Source organism: Cupressus sempervirens, chromosome 3 (assembly GCF_028749045.1).
Source record: "Cupressus sempervirens isolate cs-2001-9-10 chromosome 3, ASM2874904v1, whole genome shotgun sequence".
Classification (NCBI taxonomy): Eukaryota; Viridiplantae; Streptophyta; class Pinopsida; order Cupressales; family Cupressaceae; genus Cupressus; species Cupressus sempervirens.
The window spans coordinates 1,074,178,280-1,074,203,836 of record NC_143120.1 but is presented as its reverse complement, the minus strand read 5'-3'; the positions used below and the strand labels follow the sequence as shown (position 1 = coordinate 1,074,203,836).

Sequence of the window (25,557 nt, the reverse complement as noted above, 5' to 3'; positions counted from 1 at the left end):
TAGGGTTAAGGTTAAAGTTACCTGATTAGATTTAGGGTTAGGGTAAGAGTTAGGGCTAGGATTAGGATTAGAATTAGGGTTAGGGTTAGAATTAGCATTAGATTTAGGATTATAAAGGGTTAAGGTTAGGGTTAGGGGGATAATTAAAGTTAGAGATAGAGTTAGAGTTAGGGTTTGTGTTATTATTGCTATTAAGATAATTTTTGGGTTACTAATAATATTATAGCTAATAAAATTATAATTAATAAATATTATTACTCTAAATTATAATTATAATTTAGAGTTAGGGTTAGGGTTAGGGTTAATTGTAATCACACTCTCTCTCACATGTCCCATTCTATAATTACACCCCCCCCCCCCCCACGCCCCCCCCACAATAATGTATACCATCCCCACTCCCCCTACGTTGTTCTCTTTGTCCATCTCTTTCTCTACATATATACATCTCTCCCTCCATAATTATTGTAATTGTCTATCACTATCCATCATACTATTCCTCTCCCCATCATTGTCTACATCTCTTTTGGGCCTTATATATTCTTTTTCTTATTTAGCTCATCTCTCCCTACTCCCCTTCTATATATCTACATCACCTGCCCCCTCTAATCATCTCTCTCTCTCTCTCTCTCTCTCTCTCTCTCTCTCTCATGGCCTCTCTCTCTCCACCATCTCCATCTCCATCTATTTTGGACCCTTTTTATGCTTTTTATCTCCATGGCTCATCTCTCCCCCTCTCCCCTTTTCCTTCTACCCCCTCTAAGATTATCCTCTCTCTCTCTCTCTCTCTCTCTCTCTCTCACACACACACACACACACACACACACACACACACACACACACACATTGCATCATGTTATTTATCTCACTCTTTCTTTGTATCATTTTGCCTCATGTTAACTCTCTCTCTTTCTCTCTCTCTCTCTCACACACACACACACACACATGTCACCTCATGTTATTTGTCTCTCTTTAAATTTGACTTCATTTCTAAAGTTTGTCCCAATAAATAGGTAGTAGGAAGGAATCTATAAATTGGAGCCATAGCAGAGCCAATTCCAAATGCATATCCAGATCCAGAGTCAATCATTTACCTTTAATCCATTCCCATTCAATCCCAGCAACACACTAATAGCATCAGGAAGCTCCATGCATGAATCAGAAGAAAATGGATAGATCTGGTTAGGAAAGTACATATTGGCCCAAAATATTTCAGAAATAGAAAAGAAGAAACCCCTAAAACACTCACATCAAGCACCATTAAAAATGAAAATTATTATAAAATATATAAATCAAATAGATTTTGAATACAAATCTAAATCTAAATCTAAATCAAACATTCAAGACTAAACTATTAAATGCAAGCCTAAATAGTTATGAACAAAATTCTAAATCTAAATGAAATTAATTAAAATTGAAATCTAAATCAAAGTAGAATATTATAACTAATTTTGAATTTCAGTTTACATCTACATCTAAATCTAAATGAAAATGTAAATAAAAAATAGAAATTTCACCTGCAAAAATGTTACTCCAAAACTTCAATCTACTCCTATTGAAAAACTCCAATCTAATCCTCCAATAACCTCCACCTCTTCCTTCCTGCAAAAACATAAAATGAAAATGAAATGAGGAGCCTTGGTCTTATAGCTTCTGAGAGGCTCCTCATATCCCCCAACAAACATCTCTTCACATTCCATGAATTTGATTCAAATTCCCCCACTCCTTGCAAAAAAAAAGCATGAATGTGCATGCAAAATTATATTTAACAAAACAAAAATCATATTGAAATTATTTCGCCCCTATTTTTTTGGGTCCTACTTTTTCGAGCCCTACTTTTTTAGGCCCTATTATTTCGGCCTCCATTTGGATTCCTATTATTTCAGCCAGCTATTATTTCAGAAATTATTTTTTAATATTTAATTTGGAAGTTTGTAACCACTCCCAATTCTTTTTTATTTACAAGGAATCTTGGCATATTCCCGTGCTGGGCATTTGTGCTACCATTGTATAGAATGCCTCTCAGCGTAACTAGCTTTTGTGCATTTTATTTTCACAACTTCAATAGTGAACTACATTTTGTAGCATCTTTTTTTGCCACCCAAGATTCTGATGCATGACTATGATTCTTTAAGCTCTACGTTCTTGAATATGGAGAAAATCATAATTATCATTCTCACTATTGGTTTCATTGACATTTAGTAGTGCTTATAAGTTACATCTATAGGAGGTTCAAGAGATATCTTGATAGGCAATTAAAGGTAAAATCAAAATATATTTCAATCTTGCATTATATATGTATGTATGTATGTATGTACATACGTACGTACGTACGTACATAGATATACATATATGTTGCACTAAGAGGATGACATCCATGTTCTAAGTGTTAGTTAATTCTAATATGCAGTTCACCTTTGGGACCGTAACACGTGGATCATCCCTTCTTCCTTCTATGAACATGAGTCGTATGCTAGTTTATTGCTTGCGTTATAGATAATTGAGGTTGTCTTCATTGTAATTTTCTCTTCCAAATGATGGTTATCTTTATATAATTCTACATGTTTTGTAATTGGTGAGCACAATGATTAACTAGAAATTCAATTCATTTTTATTCGATAACTTTGTTTTCCTATGTTTTTTATTTGCAATTTTGCTTTCATCTTTCAACAAGATCTAATATAGTTTTCAGTAGCAGCTGCAAAATTCTACATGATATCAAAGCCCACAGCTAGGAAGGAGGAGCATTAATTTTATTTCAAACCAAAGTTTCATTAGATTAGGGGTTAATGTGTTTGTTTTTGTAATCATGACTTTTAACATAAAGTTCTATTTATATGGAGACATTGATTTTTCATTTGAAAGTGTTGTTTCCTTTGGATATCTGAACTTATATGGATGATACTAAGATTTTCATTACTCCATCTTGTGTGGACACATCCTTCTTGGATGATCAATTTATTTATAACCCTTTTGTACCTATTGTTTTTGGAGTTTCTTCATCGAAAGCTTCGAGTGATTCTTTTCAAAATGTCTTTCAGATATAGTTTTGTATGATGAAGTATTGATTGGTGTTTCAGACTTATTTGTGGAACCTCATATTGCAGATCTAGAATAGAATATTGATTTCATACATCTTATCTGTGATGAAGGTGATTTTTCTTCAATTGGTGTGAGGGACCCTTTTGACCCTCTTCTTCATCCTCTATATTATCATTCCTCACAATATTCGTATGTCATATGTGCTTTGATGGATGTGTACGACCTATTCTATAGCTTCCACTTTAGCACATACAAATTGTGAATGGTAACTATCAAGTGTCTCATTATGTGTCTATCTCTACTGTCCAAAATAAGGGGAACCTCCATGCAAATTATGCAGGTGGTAGTATGGACCATGGAACTATGAAACATTTTTTTGAGATGGGGCACTAAACCTATTTTCACATCACGATACCCATTGTAAGCTTTAAAAAGGATGTGCTATGCAGGTGATAGGCACTAAGTAAAGTTGATGCCTACGTCTGTTATAAGTATGCATACTCACAAAAGAAATTGAAAGCTTACACAACAAAATTAGTAAGTAGATATGTAGTAAGAAATCTTAAATAAAAATTGCACACACAAAAAACATTGTATATAATAAGATATTATTCCATGTGTGCTTTGTACATATGTACAATTCCATATGCAAAATGAGTAGAATATTGTTGCTAAATTTCACTAAGAATGAAGGCATTGACAAAAATGCTTGTTTATGTACATATGCAAATTGTTTTCATTACATATTTACAATTATGCATATAGCTATGTACAATTATGTACATGCACCAATTATTATGAGTGACCCACAGTGTGGTTCAACATACTAGCCATTCATGGTTGCCCAAGCTCTATTTACATATTGATCAAATATCTCTCTCTCCATATGTTTGACACATCAACACCATAGAATTGTGCATATCTAATTTCATGTGAGGTCTTATAGAATGAGTCTGCCACGTTGCACATCACATTCGTTGCATGCATAACATGTTTAATCCTTTCAATTTAATCATCAATCACATGTTGTATTAAGTTCATGGCGTGCATCATGTCCAATACAATGTGTTGACAATGGAGAACATTATTGCAGGAAACTTTATTTATTTCCTGGCTATTTCTCAGGCCTTCATGCATAGATATAGAAATTGCCTCACATTCTCCAGCATTATCTTCTTCATGCTCCATCCAAATGTCATGTGGTGTGTTCCTCACAGCATTGGTGACATCATCTTGTTCTTGTTGGGTTGTCATTACATAGGTCTAAAACATAGCATGCACAAAAGTAATTGACACCATAAGGTTTTAGAAGTAGTTAGTGGGTAGCCCAAAGCCCTATTGAAAAAGATATATCTTCTCACCTATGTTTATAGTCTTAGATGGATACAATTCAAATATTATCAAATCTCTTATATCACCATAATCAAATCAACATAATCTTATTGCACAACCCTAAGACTGTAATGATTCAAGTAATAATTTGGATCTTGCTTCACTATGTGTACTAATAGTAAGAAAAAAAAAATTCTAGTTATGTGAAAATTAATAATTTTAGTAGCCTAGAAAATATATTACCAAAAAATCAAGAGGGTGTTGCACTCAAGAAAATTCAAACAATACAACAGCAGAGAAACTAGCAGAGTGACTAAAAAAACTATTATATGTAATACAACATGAAACTAGTGCCATCCTTACAAAAAATTAATGGGAAATTAAGTCAATTTATTTTCCTTAATTAGACCAATAAAGGTTGCATGAAACTCTCAACATCATATAGAACAGGGCATATCAAGCTTGTGATTTAACAAGCCCAACATTTGATAGAAAAGACCTAAGTGAAGACACCTAATGGGTAGGCACAATACTATAGTGGGAGAAACACCAACATTGCCTAGTGTTGTTAATTTAGCTAGACCTATTGTAGAATGTCCAAATTCCTCTTTATGGACAACCTCCTTAGGAAAATTTGTCTTCCCTTGTGGCATATGTCTAAAATAATTAACACCATAAGGTTTCAGAAGTAGTCAGTGGGTAGCCCAAAGCTAATGAAATTTGACAATGCCTATTGAAAAAGATATGTCTTCTCACCTATGTCTACAGTCTTAGACATATACAATTCAAATATTATAAAATCTCTTATATCACCATAATCAAATCAACATAATCTTACTGCACAACCCTAAGACTATAATGATTTAGGTAATAATTTGGATCTTGTTTCACTATGTGTACTAATAGTAAGAAAAATACATTTCAAGTTTTGTGTAAATTAATAATTTTAGTAGCTTAGAAAATATATTACCAAAAAATCAAGAGGGTGTTGCACTCAAGAAAATTCAAACAATACAACATCAAAGAAACTGTCAAAGCAACTGAACAAGCTGTTGTATGTAATGCAACATGAAATAGTGCCTTCCTTACAAATAATTAACATGAAATTAAATCAATTTATTTTCTTTAAGTAGACCAATAAAGGTTGCATGAAACTCTCAACATCATATAGAATTGCATGAAACTCTCAACATCATATAGAACAAGGTATATCAAGCTTGTGATTTAACAAGCCCAACCTTTGATAGAAAAGACTTGAGTGAAGATATCTAATGGGCAGACACAATACCATAGTAGGAGAAACACCAACATTTCCTGGTGTTGTTAATTTAGCTAGACCTATTTTAGAATGTCCAAATTCCTCTTTATGGACAGCCTCCTTAGGACAATTTGTCTGCCCTAATATTTCTATGGCATATGTCTAAAATAAAATATAGTATACTACTTAGAAAAAAAAAATTCTAAAATAATAATGACACCAATATAACTATATTTTTTCTCCAACTCTATGTTAATCTTGTATTGGCACACAAATAAGTCGGGTGACTCACCCAAACATTAATCCATCCTTCAAGATATTAAAAACTCACTACTTTATACACTGATAACTTGCCTTATTATGAGATCATAAAAGATGGATTAGAATCTTTAATATGAGATCATAAAAGATGGATTGGAATTTGGGGATGCAAAATCATTACAAATAATTCAAATAAACCTTGAGTTTATTGATCTTATTCTTTCCCACAGATATAAATGGTTCTTTCTCCTAATTCTCCTTGGCAATTATCATTGATTCTGCTACTTGTGCGCACACATTTCAATGGTGGAGATACTCATCCACTAAAATGAAAGGAAAATAACACACAACTTACATTAGGTAATGTAAACTCATTCATTTCAATTTCAATCTTTGATTTTTGGTGTTTTAATGGAGATAAGCCTAATGATTTGTGGAATTTCATTGCAATTAGAATATGATACTTTGTTCCCAATATGAACATAAATATTCTCTTGAAAATGGATGGACATCAATGGAATACACACTTTTTAAAAAGTGGATTGTATTATTCTTTTTAAAATGTAATTATATGAGTGGTAAATCATTTTACAGAGACTGCTTAGTATAAGAAACACTTTGAGAAGTATCTTGGTGCAAATGTAACTTAGGTTTGAGAAAGAATTTATAGAGGAGGATTGGCATGTGGGAGTTGTTTGCAAGTAATATTCCATATTATAAGTGAAATAATTATGCATTCCAAGTAATTAATTTCTCGTGGTTTTCCACTGTTAAAGTAAATTTTTCAAATTGTGATGCTTTTGTTTTAAATCTCATCACTAATGTTATTATAAATAGGTGAAATGTATTAATCAAACTCATTGTACAAACAACAGTATCAATTTGGTGGTGGTGTGTTTTGGTTATGGAGGAGAAAATGATTTCCTTATCTCCCTATTGAAGGTGGCCATGGAGGGCCTTTTGAATACCCTTTAGTTTAATTCCTCTTTAAACCAGACGATATAACCACCATAATGCTACTTTACAAGGTGCTTCTGATATTTTATCTAGAGTTTGTTGGTAATTGTTATGGAACTTGTCAACTGTCTCATAAGAAAACATTGATGATGATAGTGAACAAAATGTCTCATAGTAGTATTATGAGACAAATATTATTGCTTGTCATTCATCAATATGCATCAATATACTGAAGTAACATGAATGATTTGTAGATTAACAAAGCTAAATTTCACATTTCTAAATGACTACTTCTTGGGGTAAAAAATACAATATCAAGAATCTTTTTTTTTTTTTAACTTTTTAAGAACAATCTCATGTCAAACAATCAACGTAATCTTGGACCTATGGGTACAAGTGTATTGAAGCCATACATTTCTCTATAATGTGCACTTGCAGAGGTCTCGTGTTATGCTGAAATATACATCCCATTGCTCTCAAATATTTATTGTGTTTGATAGCTATGTCTTTTCAAGCATTCTAGTTAACAATGAAACTGAGGTTGAGAAGTCCCCAAGTGTTGACCATTCCCCATGTTGGAAAAATGCATTAAAAAGGTGGTGAGTGTATACGACATATAATACGTGGCATATAAAACATGAAGAAATTCTTGAAAAGATGACAATCATAAAAACATTAAACACAAAACAAGGCATATCAACGTGGAACAATACTAACATGATGTAAATGCAACAAGTACATAGAAATAAAGTATAGCCTGCATGTGACAAGGATCCCACCAAGTGTCAATTTTGTATGGCAAACTTGAAAGGGATTTAGATTGGAGTTTTTTTTGTGGGTGTTTTCTCTCTGCGAATATCTTTTGATCTTCTTTTGCCTATGTGTAAAAACTTGCAAATATTCCTTGACTACGAAATGTTTATAAAATCAAAATGCTCTTAGAAAAGTCTTGAATTTAGCTTGCTCAGTAAGTTTGAAGGATCTTGTTGTTTTTATGTGCAGATTCCAGTATGGGTGACAGTGAAGTAAAGGTTTGTTTGGCACTGCAAGTTTTGTTGGGTCTTATGGCTTGAAAACAACAGTTCCAAATTGTGAAATATCTTGTTGGTTTTTGATCAGTTCATTATATAGCTCATTTTTTATCTTACCTGTGCATGCATAAACAAACGAGATGAACAATGGAGTTTTCTTTAAAATAGAGGAAGGGTTTTTGAGGCAAAATGGAAGTCTTCAAATGCAAAAAGGTTTTTGAAACAATGGAGGTAAATAAAGTAAAACCAATTCTAGGTATGTTGTTGTAGTCTATTCACTTTTGAAAAGAGATTAAGGAATTTTAAAAGAAATGAAGATTCATAATGCTTTTCATTTCCAATTTCAGTTTTTAGAAAAGCAAAGTTTGAAAATTTCTTTAATCTTGAAAGGGAAATGCAGTCGGGTTTTGAAAAATGAAGAAAAAAAAAAGAAATAAGGGTTTCGAAGATCAATTATTTTTGTTTAAAAAATTGAAAGTCTTTTTCAGTTTGGTTTCAAAAATAAAAGATCTGTGGTCTTCAGAGGCAAATTTTTTTTAAACCCTACATGATAGTTTTGAAGTTCTTTCATTTATACAAAGGCAAAGGGATTTTTTTTTTTTTAAATGACATTTGTTTGAAAGAAAAAGGTGAAAAGAATGTAGAATTATTGTCACTATTTTTAAAAGGTAAAATTTGGTTTTGTATAGTCTCAGTTTTTCAAGATATAAAGGGTCACTGGTTTGGACCCCAAAAATGGCCATTTTTTGAAGATTTTTTTCATTTATTGAAAAGACATTTCTTTGAGGGTTTCAAGTCTGAAATCCTACTTCCACAGTTTGAAGATTTATATGGCTAACAATTTAAAGGACATGGACAAATTTGAGGCTTAACTAATATAAGTTGGTTTTAAAAACAACATTTAACAAAGGGGTTTTGTTAAACAACCCTAACTGGTTCAGTTGGTTTATGTAACTTATTCATTTCAAATTTCATCTCTATTTATAGAAATCATTTGTAAATTTTGAAATAAATATGTGTGAAAAGATCATTGAAGAAGAGACACAAATACATTTGAGAAAACTTGTGAAGAGATGTAATCTAAAAGCTATATTATAAGCTTACCTAAATGTTAGATGTAGCATATACATGTTTATGTGTATGTAAGATTGTAAAAAATAGTAAAAGGTGTAAAGGGTTGAACACCCTAATTAGTTATTGCTGCTAATTGTAAAGGAGTTGAAGCTCAATAAAGATTATAGGTTCATGGAGAGGTTTTTCTCCCTATGATGAATCCTTTTTTTTGAGAAATTTTGAGGGTTTCCCACTTGGCAAAATACGTGTCTCTATATTTTGTGAGTTGATATTTCTTTCTGTTCATGGTGAATGTTTATATTTTTTAGCACAACTTTACATTTAGTTATGAATTGTTAAAGGATTGTAATTAGTTTTTGAATTAAATTCATATAGTTTTGATTCACCAACCCCCCACCCCCCAACTCTTAAAACTCTAATACTTCCAACACCCAAGTTCTGGTGTGCACTTTGCAGAGCAAGATAGTTACTAAGAAAATGGCATGAGTTGGAACATCCACGACCTCTTAGAAGAAGTTGAAAGTGTAGTGAATCAAGCCTACCTAAGAAGACCACCTCTAGATCAGTGAGGGCTTTCTTCTATTTTACTTTATGATAATATGTTGCATTAAAACATATAAATATTATATATTTTTTGTAATAAAAAAATTTAAATATTTATGAACACCGTAATTATTTGACCTGTAACTTTTTTCCTATGTTAACATTTGTCCGCCTTTCTTTTTCAGTTTTTAAAAGATCTATAAAATTATATTGGATTTATTTTTGGAATATTTTGTCATTAATCTTTATTTGAAAATTAGAATTGTGATTGACTGTACTAATGTTAGGTGGTTGTTTCCTTAGAATTATAGTAAGATGTTATTTAACATTCAACACTTAGTGAAACAACTATATTAATAGACTTTAGAAATTATCTAGATTATAAATCAATTTTATCTAAAATAACATAGTTTATTAGAAGTGTTCTGTAAGTTCAATTAACAAATTATTTCTAAAGAATTATTCCATTGTTCTAAAATGGTTATAGCCAACTAATCTATTTATGAATCCTTTACCTATCTTAAATTCACAGATAGCAATTTTATTTACAATACTTGTATTTAGTACAATATTATGAAAGTAAGTACTAATTACTAATGGCACTTGTTTCTAATAGAATTGAAGTGTTTGCTGTGAGGACTCATTCACAACTATTCATCATCATAAAAACAAGTTATATGAAAGATTAAAAAAGCTTGATACAAATAAATGAAAAATAACAAAATATGTCAACTAATTATCTCTATATATTAAAAAAATATTTTTCAATTATATGAAATAAACAAATCCTTTGTTAATTTTATAAAATAATAATTTAAGTCTTAAATATAATTAATAGGAATCATTTCAAAATAAAATTGTTATAAAATGAAGCCCATTGAATGTAGCTATTGATAAACTTATCTTCACTCTCTCTGTATATCCTCATTCTAATTTAAGCAATTATCGACAGAGAACTTTAAGAAATTATCAACTGAATGTTAGAATATTGGAATGAAAACAATTTTAAAATTAAAATAAACATCATGGAATTGTGAAAAATTGAGGCCATAACGATTTGAGTTTGGGAAGAGGGGAAGCTTGAAAATTTATGGTTTGTTTTTATAGGTATAGCATTTATCTAAACTAATTGTTCACTTATCTAAAGATCATGAACGAATAGTTCACACATCACATTTATCTAATTAAAGGGTGCAATGATCCATTTTAGGTCCATGAATGCAAGGAGTTTCTAAAAAATCAGCTAGAAGATTTTTTTATTTTCCTTTACCTCATTAAGAGAAGAATTAGGATTTACAATGGAAAAGGGAGAGATTTCATGAAAAAGTTGTAGCTCAAGGATATCATTTTAAGCCAGGACTCCATCTAAGCTGCAATTTCTTCGTGAAACCAAAATTTGAAATGTGCTCCTCGCAAACCTATTCCAATTCAATCTATAAAATTGGAATGCTAATACAGGATTGTACATCAATTTAGGTCGTCAAAAGTGGCAGACAATAAAGGGAATTCCTCTACACTAATGGGTTGGAGTTTAATTTTTTTTGAAGGCTGAAGACATGAGGCTGCAGTGATCTTATTATTATGATCTTGAATGGGTTTGGAGCATGACGCCTTTACAAATTGATTGTTATTCTCTGGTTCTATAGCCATGGTAGATGCAGAATGCCTCTCTTATTTCTTGTATCGGATGCCACATGCATTGCACAAGGACTATTCATCAACCCACAAACAAGAACAAAATGTTAATCTACAGAGATCTGGATATGTCTAGTTGGAGATTATTACACTACTGTTTGAGAAAACATATTGAAAACAGAAGGGTTTGTAATTGTAACTCAATTGGTGACTACGACGGTGTATCACCATATCAATATTCAAATCCCCAAAGGTGGATGTAATGTATATAAGATATTTAAGAACAAACATTCTTATCGCTGTGTTACTAAATTGTATCTTAAAAAGAAAAAGTTTTGTGAAACATAATGGTACCTTAGCACCCTTTGGACCGCTCCTCCACAAAGGTGTATTAGTGGTGTTGCATGTAGAGCACCACCTCTTTGCTCCATCTCGAGTAACATTCTCATTGCTATTACTGTTTATGGGGTTGTTCCTACTTCTCTTCTTGGGCTTTGCTTGCATAGCTTCCATAAACTTTGATCCAGAGTTGGTTCTTGGAAATCAGGATATGGAAATAGCGTTAGTTGTAGTGCTTCCTCCATATGATGATATGTTGCACGATTCATCAAATGGGACAGCTGAATCTTCCAATTCAGAACTGGTTATCTATTATAAAAAATAGAAACCCAAAATGATAAAAGAGGGCAAAAGAGAGAAATCTATTTAATATCAACACTGTTGAATGGTTAAATCACTCCAAATTGAAAAAAGGAATAAAGTTAGATTGGCTGTGACCACTTTGACAATGCAAGGAGCAGAGGTCTATTTAGTTGAACAGAGACATTCATTAATATTATGAGGAGGGTCTATGTGAGAAAAAAAAATTGTATAAGAATCTATATGTTTGCAATTTTTCCAAAATAAAGAATCAGAAAGGGTTTGTAGCCCTTAGAAAAAAACTCAAATGCACCTGACAATCAAATATAATATAGTAAATTAGGATAACAGATTCAGCCTTGGCATTCACAGAAAGTCATCTCATTCGGAAAAGCATTTTCTATACCTGACTTTCAGTATTAACAAAGCAATAAAATGAGATTTATACCTTCGGTGGAAAAAGAGTAGACTTCATTATTTCATTGACTTCTTTGATGCTGCTTGTCCTGTACATGTCCATGACGCGTTGTTCCTCTGGAGAAGGCCAACCATGGGGCATGCCCAGACACAGAGTGCAATCTACATCACTGTTGAAACTAACTAAACTATTGTAGATAGAGCTAGAGCTGCTATAACTCTTCATTAGACACTTGATAAGGTCTTGCTCCTTCATTTCCCCCTCTGGATCAGCATCAGCACTTACAGAACTACTGTTATTGCTATTACCCAAACTCTCAGGGATTCCAGAAACAATCTTACATGAACTCCCATTGAACAAATCCAGACTGCAACTGGTTCTTTTTTCTCTTCACAGGTGAGCACCAGAGCTTAAGTCCAAGTTCTATTTCCTCCTTGTCCCAGAAATCCATTTCTTTGAGATCCATGAACCCACTTAAGGAAAGCAGTTAGTCCTCAAATCCAAGACCCAACTCTAAATAACAATCGGTGTCGAGTTGAAATCATGAAACAAAAAGAAATGACTTTCTTTGATAACCCAATAAACCACATTGACTAAAGTTCAAACCCAATGCCCAACTGATCTTTCTAAAACCAACAAGCCAACATGAACTGAAATACATGAGAAAAAACAAATGCCCATGATTATGAAGGCAAAAATTGGAAAGATTATAGTTTCAAATAGGAGATGCACATATTGTAACTTGACTACCTCGTACACACAGATTTTGGGAACTGGTTTACATGTCACTCTCAGGCTATTGTATTTCTAGCAGACATAAAAACCAGGCCAAGACAGATTTGTCTAATTTCCAAGATCGGGCTTTTACTGGCAAACTTAATTTTATTGACGTAAAACCCCCATCTATAAATAGCTCTGTCGGCACAGTGTGGGTGCCAAGTGTTTCTCCATTGTCATTGACTGCATTGTCACAGACATATCTTACTCTTAACATGATTATTATCCTCTTCATCTTTCTATTTTGATGAATGCTATGATTACAGAACGCAGGGCAGAACTGACAGATAAATCCTGCGATTTTTCTTGCAGCACCTCCGAATCAGACGGAACTCCGAGTTTATAGTTTAAGGAAGGTTCCGTCCACTTTGATTCTCCTCGTTGCACTGCTTGCCAGCTTCCTTGAATGTTGACACGTCTGCCATGTTAATGGCTGCACACTCTATTTTGCAATATATTTTTGGAGTGGTGATAATTTCAAAATTACCACATAGGATTCCATATTATCCTAGTTCCTTACTATGAGGGAAAGCATAGAGGAATCCACGATTAGGCTGGAAGCCAAATGTTGCGGCAACGTCTATACAGCCACGAAAATGCACTTCCATACGAAGGACAGGACTTAGTTAATTTTTTAAAAAGTTAGAAAAAACAATGTAAAGGAAGTGCATTTTCGTGGCTGTATAGCCATGGGCAAATGTTGCAGTTGAAATTATAGACACGTATACAGGTTATCCAATTTATGTATGCACAGCGTACATGGTAATCTTATTGTTTTGTAGTGTTGTTAAATATGTAGTCGAATAGATTTGTTTTATTGTGAAGTTTGTGTTATAGTAAATTCAACTTGAAATTATTTTTTAGTAGAAATTATCTAAATTGTAGATTTGTGCATCTGTTTTAAGAATTGCGTAGGTTTCTTTAATCTAATTATAGTATTATGTCAAATTTATTTGTTTATAAATGTTTAAAAACTTTATTTGTATATAATATTAGTCATTTTTTTTAGAGTTTTCTATAATACTTATAGCACATATATCTATTGAAAATTTGAGTTAGGATGAACATATTATGAAGTGTGAATTTGAATTCTACTTAAGAATGATTGCAATTTGAAATTAACAAAGTTTTGTGAGGTAAATTATTTATAAAAATATTGATATACTAAAACAACCTTGCAACCAGCCTATTATTAATATATGATATAATTCTATATTAATAAAAATATTAATATTTTGGTCCTTTGATTTGGATGCTGAAACTCTACTATAGTTATTCAGAATAGTTGACATTAGATAAGACTTTACACACTTCTAGGATTCATGGAGTGAAGTCTCCATTGACATTTTAATGTTTATTGTAATTTTATGTTTATTCGGGTTTTTATATATTAACATATTTTGATTCTAGCATTTTATCTACCTAAAATAAAATATTAGTCTTAAAATAAAAAGATTTAAAAGAAACAAATAAGAAACCTAAATTATAGCTTTCAAACTATAATAAAGATAATGTATTGTAAAAACTAACAATCAATCATTTAATTGAACGAAAAAAAAATAGTATTTATTGGGAAAAAAAAAGCTAATATATCTAGTAAGAATGTGTAGTTTTATATTAATACACATTTATTTCTAATCTTATTTGATTACGAATTTATTTTCTCTCTCTATCAAATTCTCACAAATATTAGTGAGGGCATCATCATCTTTCATTTGAACTGAGATCTACGCACAGTAGAAAAATATGTCTTTGCTTCTAAGAACATTTATATTAACATTAATAACTAGCAATTGCACCTTGGTGTGCAATGGGTATGCTGGAGAGGTGTGGAAGGTCTATTAGGAAAAATAGTTTGGTCTTTTATTGCATATTTTGTGTGTACATGAGAGCTATTGGTATATTATTAAGAATATGAGCTTATCACAAAAAAGGTATCAATGATGAAGTGATAGCTCCAAATCAAATCATGCATCCAATAATAATAGTGAAACCTTTAAAAAAAAAATTTTAAAAAAGTTATATTACTTTAATTGGCTCATGCTATGTTTGCAATAGGGTGAGAGGGAGATAAAGGTAGAGGTAGGGATAAAAAGAGAGGATGAGAGAATGAAAGAGATAGGTTGAAAAAATAGAGATGGAGATGGAAATTGATATCAATATGGAGAAAACAAAGAGAAAGACAGAGCAAAGAAGAGAGATATGGAGATAACTCGAAAGAATGAGTAGAGGAATAGATTTAGATGAATCTATAGAAACATAGATAGGAAGTGGTATGTAGAGAGAGGAAGATATGTAGTGCCAAAGATAGATAGAGAGAGAGAGAGAGAGAGAGGGGGCAGGGGCTATATGCGGGAGAAGGTGAAGGAGATGACTCATTAAAGGATTGGTTAATATCAGAGTCATGAACCATAGTTTGATGTAGCCATGCCAAGTGACAAATCCATAATTTATTACATTCATTCATGTAGCTATGGAATCAAACAAGTACACTTGTGTACAAGAAACTGCTCCTATGAACAAAATTGTAATCATTGAACAAATAATCACATGCATGTGATGCAGAGACCTATTATAGTAGATTCAATACATCCCATAGCATAATTGCTCATCTAAACGAGTTGTTGCAAAAGGGTATGTTTTTGTGTCAAATGATTCACTTTAGTTGACATCTGAGGATCTTTTTCATATCGATTCAGAGGTAGAAGACCATGTTGAGATGGTTTTTCTAGTGATCAATAAATTGTAGCATTTAGAGGACTAGATTCATGGGATGGGAGTTCAATGTGTGTAGGCTAGAACAACTTTATGTGGACACCTAGGTCGTGACATTCTTGGGTAGATGGATACTTTGTGCACTTAGCATTTACCAAAAGTGATGCATACTTCAACCTTATATTTCATGATTGGTCAAAGCATGTAGAGATCAAATATAGCTCTATTAGCTATATTATAGATATGTTGCAAAGAAATGCTATTTGGTTGAGGCACATTAGCATTGATGAGAAAATAGTATATATTCTCACCAAGTCAGACTTGCTAGAGTAAAGTTTGTGCATTTTTGAGAAAATATTGAGGTTATGAAGAATGAATTCATTTTTGAGAGGGAGTCTTAATGTTAATGACTTCTAGAGATATACTATAATGCATTATTCTATGTGAGAGAGAAGTTTGAGATGCGAGCCCTTGTTAATGCATTCTTCTCTATGAGGGAGAAGTTTGAGGATGCATTATTCCTTATGAGGGATGAGTTTGAGGTGCAAGCCCTTGTTAATGCATTATTCCCTATGAGGGATAAGTTTTAGGTGCAAGCCCTTGTTAATGCATTATTCTCTATGAGGGATAAGTTTGAGGTGCAAGTCCTTGTTTATGTTTTCTTCTCTATGAGAGAGAAGTTTGAGGTGCAAGCCCTTGTTCCACCCTCGAGGAGTATCCATGGTGGATCTACCCTTTTGAGAGTATACATTGAATGATTCCATGATGAGCACTTGCATTCATTTGCATTTCCCTTAATAGGAGTAGCCATGATGTACCCACCCTCTAGGAGTAACCATGGTGGATATCATTACATAACTAACATATCAAGAAGGATTCCTCCCTAAGAGAGGTTGTTAATATTATTGTAGCTACATGGTTGGATTCCTTTAGGTCAACATAGATAAAATAAAGGCTGTGATAGTATATTTATATTGATTATATAAACTATTGTGATAATATAATTTATATGAGCCAATTTATGAATTGGCCCACTAACCAATATAAATATTAATTAATGGGACCAACTTAGAAGAGTGGCGACCCTTGGTGAAGGGGCACCACTAGACCTATAAAGGAAGAATAAATCTTCCTCTCTTATCATCCAATATACACACAACCTACAATAGATCAAATTATAAATCTACAAAGAATTGCTTAGGGGAGACAATAACAATTTATTGTTTATGGTTGGGAAGGTAAGAAATTTCCCATGGTTAAATGCACACCAAAAACAACATATCTAACACTCAAAAAATTATGATATAAACTCTTCACATAGTAAAAATTGTCAATATTATTTTTTCTATCAAAAGTAATTGAATCAATTTCAACAGTCTATAATAAAACCTAGAAAAATGCCCAAAACCCTAGTCATGATTTTTCTAATTCAAAGTTTAAAATTTCTATTTAAAATCATATTTGTAATGTAATCCTAACTACACTGCAAAACAAATCCTCCTGACCAAATAACTAGAGCTTTCTTGACAAAAAATTGACATATTTTTAATGTTTAGAGTAGCTTCCAGAAGATTTCTATAGTTTCAATATTTAAAATAGGGTAATTAAATGGACCTTGGATATTAGAAGAAGTAAAATGTGAGAAATTGTCCTGGTGAGTAAAGCATGTTAAAATGAATAGTTTATTGGTGAATAGAGCATTTTGGAAACAACATTTTACTGATTCTAGAAATGGAAAAGAGTATTGTTGTTTTGGATAGCTATTCATATTCTTCTATTTTCTTTCTCTTTGTAAGTTTGTAACTAGTAGTGTTCCAAATTTTGCTCACTATTAGATATTTCATGGGTGTATCGCAATAGGCTTTTAGCCATCAATGACTATTCTAAAAGAGGCATGCTGTGCAGAACATGGTAATGCATGGATTCAAAAGAAAAAATCTGAATGGCCACCATAAATTTTTTAACATGAATTGGCTTTTTTTAAACAATGATCTTGTTTTAAGAAAGAAAGAGAAATATGGATGCAACAATTCCCAGCATCATTAGCAGCGATCATTATTATACACCATTGACATCTAAGTCAACAAAAATATGGAAGCAACAATTGCAAAGATCTAAGACAGAAAGAGAACATGATAAATAAACCGAATTGTTATTCGTTGTTTTTACCTTGGGACATCTCCTTCAATAATTCTTTGAGTGAGTCCCTCCACCACAACAATATTTCCAACTCCAGCCTCTCCAATTAGTACAGTGTTGGAAAACTTAATGCAGCGTTGAAGTTTGCCCCTTGAGCCAAACACTCACCTACCACCGTGACATCCATAATAGACAGAAAAGTTAATATGGGTAGGTGAGGTTTTAAAATTCAAAAAAGCGGGGGAAAATGGAATGTGAGAAAAGGAATATTTTATTCATTCATGCAGCAGAGTTTGCAGATCAAGCAGATCAGAGAGAAGTTGCAGAGCTAAGCAGAGAAGGAAGAAGGAAAGAACTTTGTGCCTGTAGTTGCACATGCTTCCCTTGTTCACTCAGTAAGTTTGTTGTTGTTTGGATTTTTCCTATTGAAGCAGTGATTGCTCCAGGCACCATTGTATGCAGCCATTAGAGTTGCAAGTTTAAAATTTTATTGAAGTTTGAAATATTATCAATTTAGGGTTATTTTAGGGTTTTCTGGTTGAAGCCAAATGCTCCCAAATTTTGTAATAGTTTAATGAAATATTGAATAGAAAGCAAGCAAGAATACTTAAATATATTGATCTTCCCTTGTATGTTGCATTTGAGAATTTTTTTTGAAAGCTTAAAGCTTTGGCTCTCTGGTTTTAATGGTGAATGTATTCACGTTAGAATTTTCTAAGTTATAAAGTTTAGTTGGAGCCGAGCTCACTCGGCATCCATTGGTGCTGAGCATTTCATTGTGGCCGAGAATTGCCTTTGTGTGTCGAGCTTACTTAGCTTCCTTGTGCTGAGCTAACTTGACACTTATATTCTTCCTGTCACTCAACACCTATCCTGTCACTTGGCACCTATCCTGGCGCTTGACACCTTCAAGTGTCGAGCAATTTTTTAAGTGCCGAGTATAAATTTTAGGATTAGGGTTGTGAGTTTTTGAAATTTACATTAATATTTTTCACATGGTATCAGAACTTTGAGGCACCACATCCACAGTGAGTTAGGGCATTTTTTTTCTTGGGATATTTGACATGGAAGGAGATGTAGGAAAGATATGGCAGTAGCCACCATCCTTTAATGAAAAAAATTACGATACATGGGAAAAGAAAATAAAGACCATTATCGTAGCAAATGATTTGTGGAGTTTGTGGTCAATGGATTCAATGATGTGACTGATCCAACTCAGTATGCTGCCCTTACAAATGCACATAAGACTCATTTGAAAGAGTCAAAGAGGAAAGATGCAAAGGCATTAAGTCTTATTGAAGCAGCAATGATAGAGACAATTTTCCCAAAGATTGCAGCAGCAAATTATGCAAAGGAAGCATGGGATATCTTTGAGATGAACTTCAACTGATAAATTCCATACTATAAAGCTACAGAATATAAGGAGGGAGTTTGAGAACCTTCAGATGAAGGAAAATGAATTAGTTGCAGACTTCAGTTCAAGGACCTCCAATGTGATTAACCAACTGAAGTCAAATGGAGAAGACTATCAAGAGCAAAGGATGGTGAAAAAGATATTGAGGACTTTACCTTATAAATATGACCATTTGGTCATGACCATAGAAGAGGCAAAAGACCTCACTTTTTTGACAATGGATGAGTTGATGGGTTCTCTTCAAACCCATGAGCATAGGATCAATAGATCTACATCTTCTACTTCCCCAGAGAAAGCATTCAAGGCTCAGTCAAATCCAAGAGGAAGGGGGAGAGGAAGAAATGTCTCAGGCAGGAACTCTAGAGGTAGAGGCCAAGGAAATGGAGGACAAAGAAATGCTGCAACAGAAAGCTCAGGAAGAGTAGATGGATCAAGTAGCTCACAAAATACTTCAAGAGGAGGTAAGAAAAACTACAAATCAAATAAGAGTAATTTAGAATACTACTACTATCATAAATATGGGCATTATGCAAATGAATTCTAGAAGAAGCAGAATGATCAGTTGGGACAAGCAAATGTGGCTGATGTGAATATGGGAAGTGAACCCAATGCTGCTACCTTCATCATGTGTAATGTTGGTGAAGAAGGAAGCCCTAAGGTTTGGTACCTTGATAGTGGATGTAGCAACCACATGAGTGGTAATGAAACCTTGTTTTCATTCATTGACAAGAGTTTTAAATCAGAAATTAAGATGGGTAACAATGGAACCCTACCAGTTGTGGGCAAAGGATCTATTATGGTCCACACCAACAAAGGTGAGAAAAGGGAAATACAAAATGTGTATTTTTCCCCTGGTATGAAGCACAATTTGATGAGCATTGGTCAGCTCATTCAAAATGGATACAAAGTGCTGATGGAGAATGACACATGTGTCATTCATGAAAAGGATGGGAGCAAGAACTTACTTGCAGCAGTTCAAATGACAAAGAATAGAATGTTTCCCTTGAGGATAGAGACATGTTTCTCATCTCAATTTTGTGTTGCACCTCACACAAAATCAGCTCTAAGGAGTGTGATTGAAGACCCCTCATAGCTATGACACCTCAGGTATGGTCATTTAGGCTATGTTGATTTAAATTTGTTGTCAAATAAAAGAATGGTAGAATGTTTGTCATGTATAGGAAATTCATGTGACAAGTGTGAGGCTTGTATTTTGGGTAAGCAACATAGGCTTCCCTTTAATTCTAAAAATTCTAGGAGGGCTAGATATCCATTAGAATTAGTGCATACTGACCTAGTTGATCCTATGCAAGTTACTTCCATTGGGGGGAGTACTTATTTCATGACATTCATTGATGATTTCAGTCGTAGGACATGGGTGTATATCTTAAAGAATAAATATGAAGCATTTGATAAATTTGTAGAACTTAAGGCCTAGGCTGAAAGAGAATGTGGACACTATATCAAATTCCTTAGATTAGATAGAGGAGGGGAGTATACCTCCAATTCTTTTGTAAATTTTTGCAGGAAACATGGCATTAAGAAAGAGCTCACAAATAGCTATACACCACAATAGAATGGAGTGGCTAAAAGAAAGAATAGGACCATTGTTGAAATGGCATGAAGCATGATGAAAGAGAAAGGTCTTCCAACTGAATTTTGGGGAGAGGTTGTGGAAACAACAGTTTATCTAATTAATAGGTGTCCTAAAAAGGCAGTTCGTGATAGAATTCCAATGGAAGCATGGTCACGAATAAGATGGACAGTTGAACACCTAAGTTTGTTTGGATGTGTTGCATATGCACATGTGCCTAAAGAGAAAAGGCAAAAATTTGATGACAAAGGTGTGAAATGCATTTTCACAAAGCACAGCCCAGAATCAAAGGCATACAGATTGTATGACCCATTGAAATACAAGATGACTCTCTCAAGAGATGTGGAATTTCCTGAAAATCAGTCTTGGTATGGTTCAATTGATGAGTCACTAAGCACTTCTAGTAAAGTGCCAATTATGAGTGAATAAGATTCTGATGAACAACAAGAAGAAGGAGAAAATAGAAGAAAAGGCAAGTAGATTTAGACATTGCCAAGCTCCTCTAGGCATGATTGAGTGTCAGTGTCGAGTACCAGTGAAGACTGAACTAGTCGGCAATGTAGCAGCAGTGAAGATTCTGATCCCACACTCTCCTCCCTGATACCAAGAAATACCAAGAGTCTTAGGGAGATATAACAAGATGAAAGGTATGAAGATTATGATGAGAGTGTTAATTTTGCATTATTTTCTCATAGTGATCCAATATATTTTGAAGAAGCTATTAAGGAAAAGAAATGGTGTAAGGCCATGGATGAGGAAATAGATGCTATAGAAAGAAATGAGACATGAGAGCTAACTAAATTGCCTCCAAAGAAGCAAGTGATTGGAGTAAAATGGGTCTACAAGACCAAATGTAATGCTCAAGACAAGATTGATAGGCATAAGGCAAGGCTGGTAGTCAAGGGCTATAAACAACAGTATGGAAGAGACTATGATGAGATATATGCCCCTGTTGCAAGAATGGAAACCGTGCATGTTGTCATAGCAATTGCAGCTCAACACAAATGGAAAGTATTTCAAATGGATGTGAAGTCCACCTTCCTTAATGGTGTATTGGAAGAAGAAGTATATGTTGAGCAGCCACTTGGTTATGAAGTTGCAGGCGAAGAACACAAAGTATATAGATTGAAGAGAGCTCTTTATAGGCTCAAGCAAGCTCCATGGGCATGGTACAATAGGATTGAATCATTTGATGAGCAATGGCTTTAGTAAAAGCAATGGTGAGCCCACTCTTTACATCAAGGCAACAGATGGTAATGTATTGATTGTTGTCTTGTATGTAGATGATTTAATTTTTAGTAGTAATGATAAGGCTCTAATTGGTGAGTTCAAAGAGGCCATGAAAAGTGAATTTGAAATGATAGACCTAGTTCTCTTGGAGTACTTTCTAGGCATAGAAGTAAAACAAATGCATAATGGCATCTTCATCTCTCAAGAAAAATATGCAAGGCAGATCTTGGAGAGATTTAAAATGTAGAATAGTAAGGTAGCCCCCACACCAACAACAATAGGTCTAAAGTTGAGCAAGGAAGACTCTAGCAAGAGAGTGGATCCAACACTATACAAGAGTATGGTTGGAAGTTTAATGTATTTGACTACAACTCAGCCAGACCTAGTGCATGTAGTAAGTTTGATTTCTAAATTTATGGAAACACCAAAGGATTCCCATTGGCAAGCGGGAAAGAGGATCCTAAGGTATGTGAAAGGTACCAAGGGATTTGGAATTTTATATACTGCAAATGATGATTTCAAGTTGGTTGGTTATACTGATAGTGATTGGGCTGGAAGTTTAGATGATAAGAAGAGAACTTCCGGATACATGTTTCATATGGGATCAGGTGCAATTTCATGGGCATCCAAGAAGCAACCTATTGTTGCTCAATCTACAATAGAGGCTGAATACATAGCAGCAAATGTAGCAGTGTGTCAAGCAATTTGGCTAAGGAGGATCTTGAAAGATTTGAATGAAAGGCAAGAGGATGGAACCACAATTTATTGTGACAACATCTCATCAATTGCATTGTCCAAGAATCTAGTCTTCCATGGGAGAAGCAAGCATATTGAGATCAGATATCACTTCATCAAAGAGTTGGTGGAGAATGGGGATATCAAGATGGATTTTTGCAAGTCAGAGCAGCAGCTAGTAGATATTTTCACCAACACATTAGGCATTGGATCTTTTGTACACCTAAGAGAGTGTCTTGGTGTAGTTGATGTGGATCAGCTGTGATCCTTGTTTTGTTTGGCTTAGGACAAAGGGCGAGTGTTAGAAAATTTAATGCAGCATTGAAGTTTGCCCCTTGAGCCAAATGCTCACCTACCACCCTGACGTCCATAACAGATAGAAAAGTTAATACGGGTAGGTGAGGTTTTCAAATTCAAAAAAGAGGAGGAAAATAGAATGTGACAAAAGCAATGTTTTATTCATTCATGCAGCAGAGTTTGCAGATCAAGTAGATCAGAGAGAAGTTGCAAAGCTGAGCAAAGAAGGAAGAAGGAAAGAAGTTTGTGCCTGCAGTTGCACATGCTTCCCCTGTTCACTCAATAAGTTTGTTGTTGTTTAGATTTATCCTGTTGAAGTAGTGATTGCTCTAGGCACCATTGTATGTAGCCATTAGAGTTGCAAGTTTAAAATTTTATTGTAGTTTAAAGTATTATCAATTTAGGGTTATTTTAGGGTTTTTTGGTTGAAGCCGAATGCTCCCAGATTTTGTAATAGTTTAATGAAAGATTGAATAGAAAGCAAGAAAGAATACTTGAATCTATTGATCTTCCCTTATATGTTGCATTTGAGAAATTTGTTTGAAATCTTAAAGCTTTGGCTCTCTGGTTTTAATGGTGAATGCATTCATGTTGGAATTTTCTAAGTTATAAACTTTAGTTGGAGCTGAGCTCACTCGACATCCATTGGTGCAAAGCATTCCATTGTGGACGAGCATTGCCTTTGTGTGCTGAGCTTAGTCGGCTTCCTTGTGCCAAGGTAACTTGACACCTATATTCTTCCTGTCACTCGACACCTATCCTGTCACTCAACACCTATCCTGGCACTCGGCACCTTCAGGTGCCGACCAAAATTGTCACTCGACACCTTCAAGTGCTGAGCAATTTTTTTAAGTCTCGAGTATAAATTTTAGGGTTAGGGTTGTGAGTTGTTGAAATTTACATTAATATTTCTCACATACAGGATTTTTCTTCATCCTCCAACACAGAATTGTGATGACTTTCTAGATTTCTTCATCTCTACCAATAACTAGGTCAAGCTTTGCTAGCACTCCAAAAAAGTTGTGACAATATGTTTTTAGGGCTTGGAAAGGGGTAATAATATCAAAGATGGTTTCCACCTTCTTACCCCATTCCACTTCCCACAGCTTCTCAACTTGAGATTTAAGTGGAAAAGGACACACCCCTGCATCTATAAAGCTGTTGATAATATGTGAATCCTCCAACAATCCAACTATGAGATGATCCACGCCCAAATGGGTGTCTCCTTTCTTCTTCTGTGTCGATTGAGTGTGCTCGATGCATTTGATTACATCAACACTGTTGACTGGAGGAGAGTCATTGGACGACAACTTTTCTAGGTATTGGTGCAGTATTTTTTTAACAAATTCCACTGATTCATCTCCCCAAGTAGCATAAAAAATTGCTTCTTTTAGTAGCCCATCAACATTCTCTATAAGAGAAATGGCCAAGTGAAGGGGTGTGAATTGTGCATGACCAAATTTTCGAGCATATTGTCGACCTGATTCTACAATTTTGAAAGTTCTATTAGTGAAATCTTTGGAGTCCATTTTTGATTATGTCACCTTTCAGAAACCTCTTGATTTAGAGGATAATAAATAGAGGTGGCTGTCCACCTTCTTCATAGAAATTAATAAAAGTAAAAATAATGTTTTAAATTATTCTTTAGCATAAGTAAGTAGACTAGTAATCTTTACCATAAACAATATCAAACCATCTAAAAATCAAATATAATATAGTAAATTAGGATAAAATTGTTCAATGTTAAACATTTTCGATAAGCCATCTTATTTCGAAAACCATTTTCTACCAGACTTTCAGCACTAAAAAATTAATGAAATGAGAATTGTAACCTAGGTGAAAAGAAGTGTAGAATTGATTATTTCTTTGACTTCTTCCATGCTTCTTATCCTATACAATAAATAGCTTGGTTAGTTTTAGCACTGATTTAGATTGCATAGAGTCTCCAAGGGAACAATGTGTCATGGACATGTAGAGGACAAGCTGCATGGAAGAAGTCAAAGAAACAATTATGAATATGACTCTTCATTGGACACCTGATAAGATCCCACTCCTTCAATCCCCCCTCTGGATCCTCTTTTTTAGTTCAAGCTCTACCTCCTCCTTTTCCCAACAATATATTTTCTTGAGATCCGTAAACCCACTTAAGAAAGGCATTTCGTCATCAAATCAAAAACCCAAGTCTAGAGGAAAAATGGCATCAAGTTGAAATCATGAAACAAAAACATAGGGCAATCTTTGATAGCCCAATAAACCACATTGAGTAGAGCTCATTGATTATTCAAACAACTAATCCTTCTAAAACTTAGAAGTGGCATGGATTGAACTATATGAAAATACAAATGCTCATGACTATGAAACCTAGTTCTAGAGGGAAATTGGATGAAACAGAAATATAGGGCATTCTTTGATAGCCCAATAAACTGCATTAAGTAGGCTTGCTTATGATTCAAAAAATTGATCCTTCTA

At 33.8% G+C, this 25,557-nt stretch overlaps 1 pseudogene; it reads right to left on the bottom strand.

Moving 5' to 3' along the window:
- LOC149570470 (DNA mismatch repair protein MSH2-like) overlaps window positions 1-24,617 on the bottom strand; it is a 73,116-nt pseudogene extending 48,499 nt beyond the window's left edge.
- Window positions 24,618-25,557: the final 940 nt, after the last annotated feature.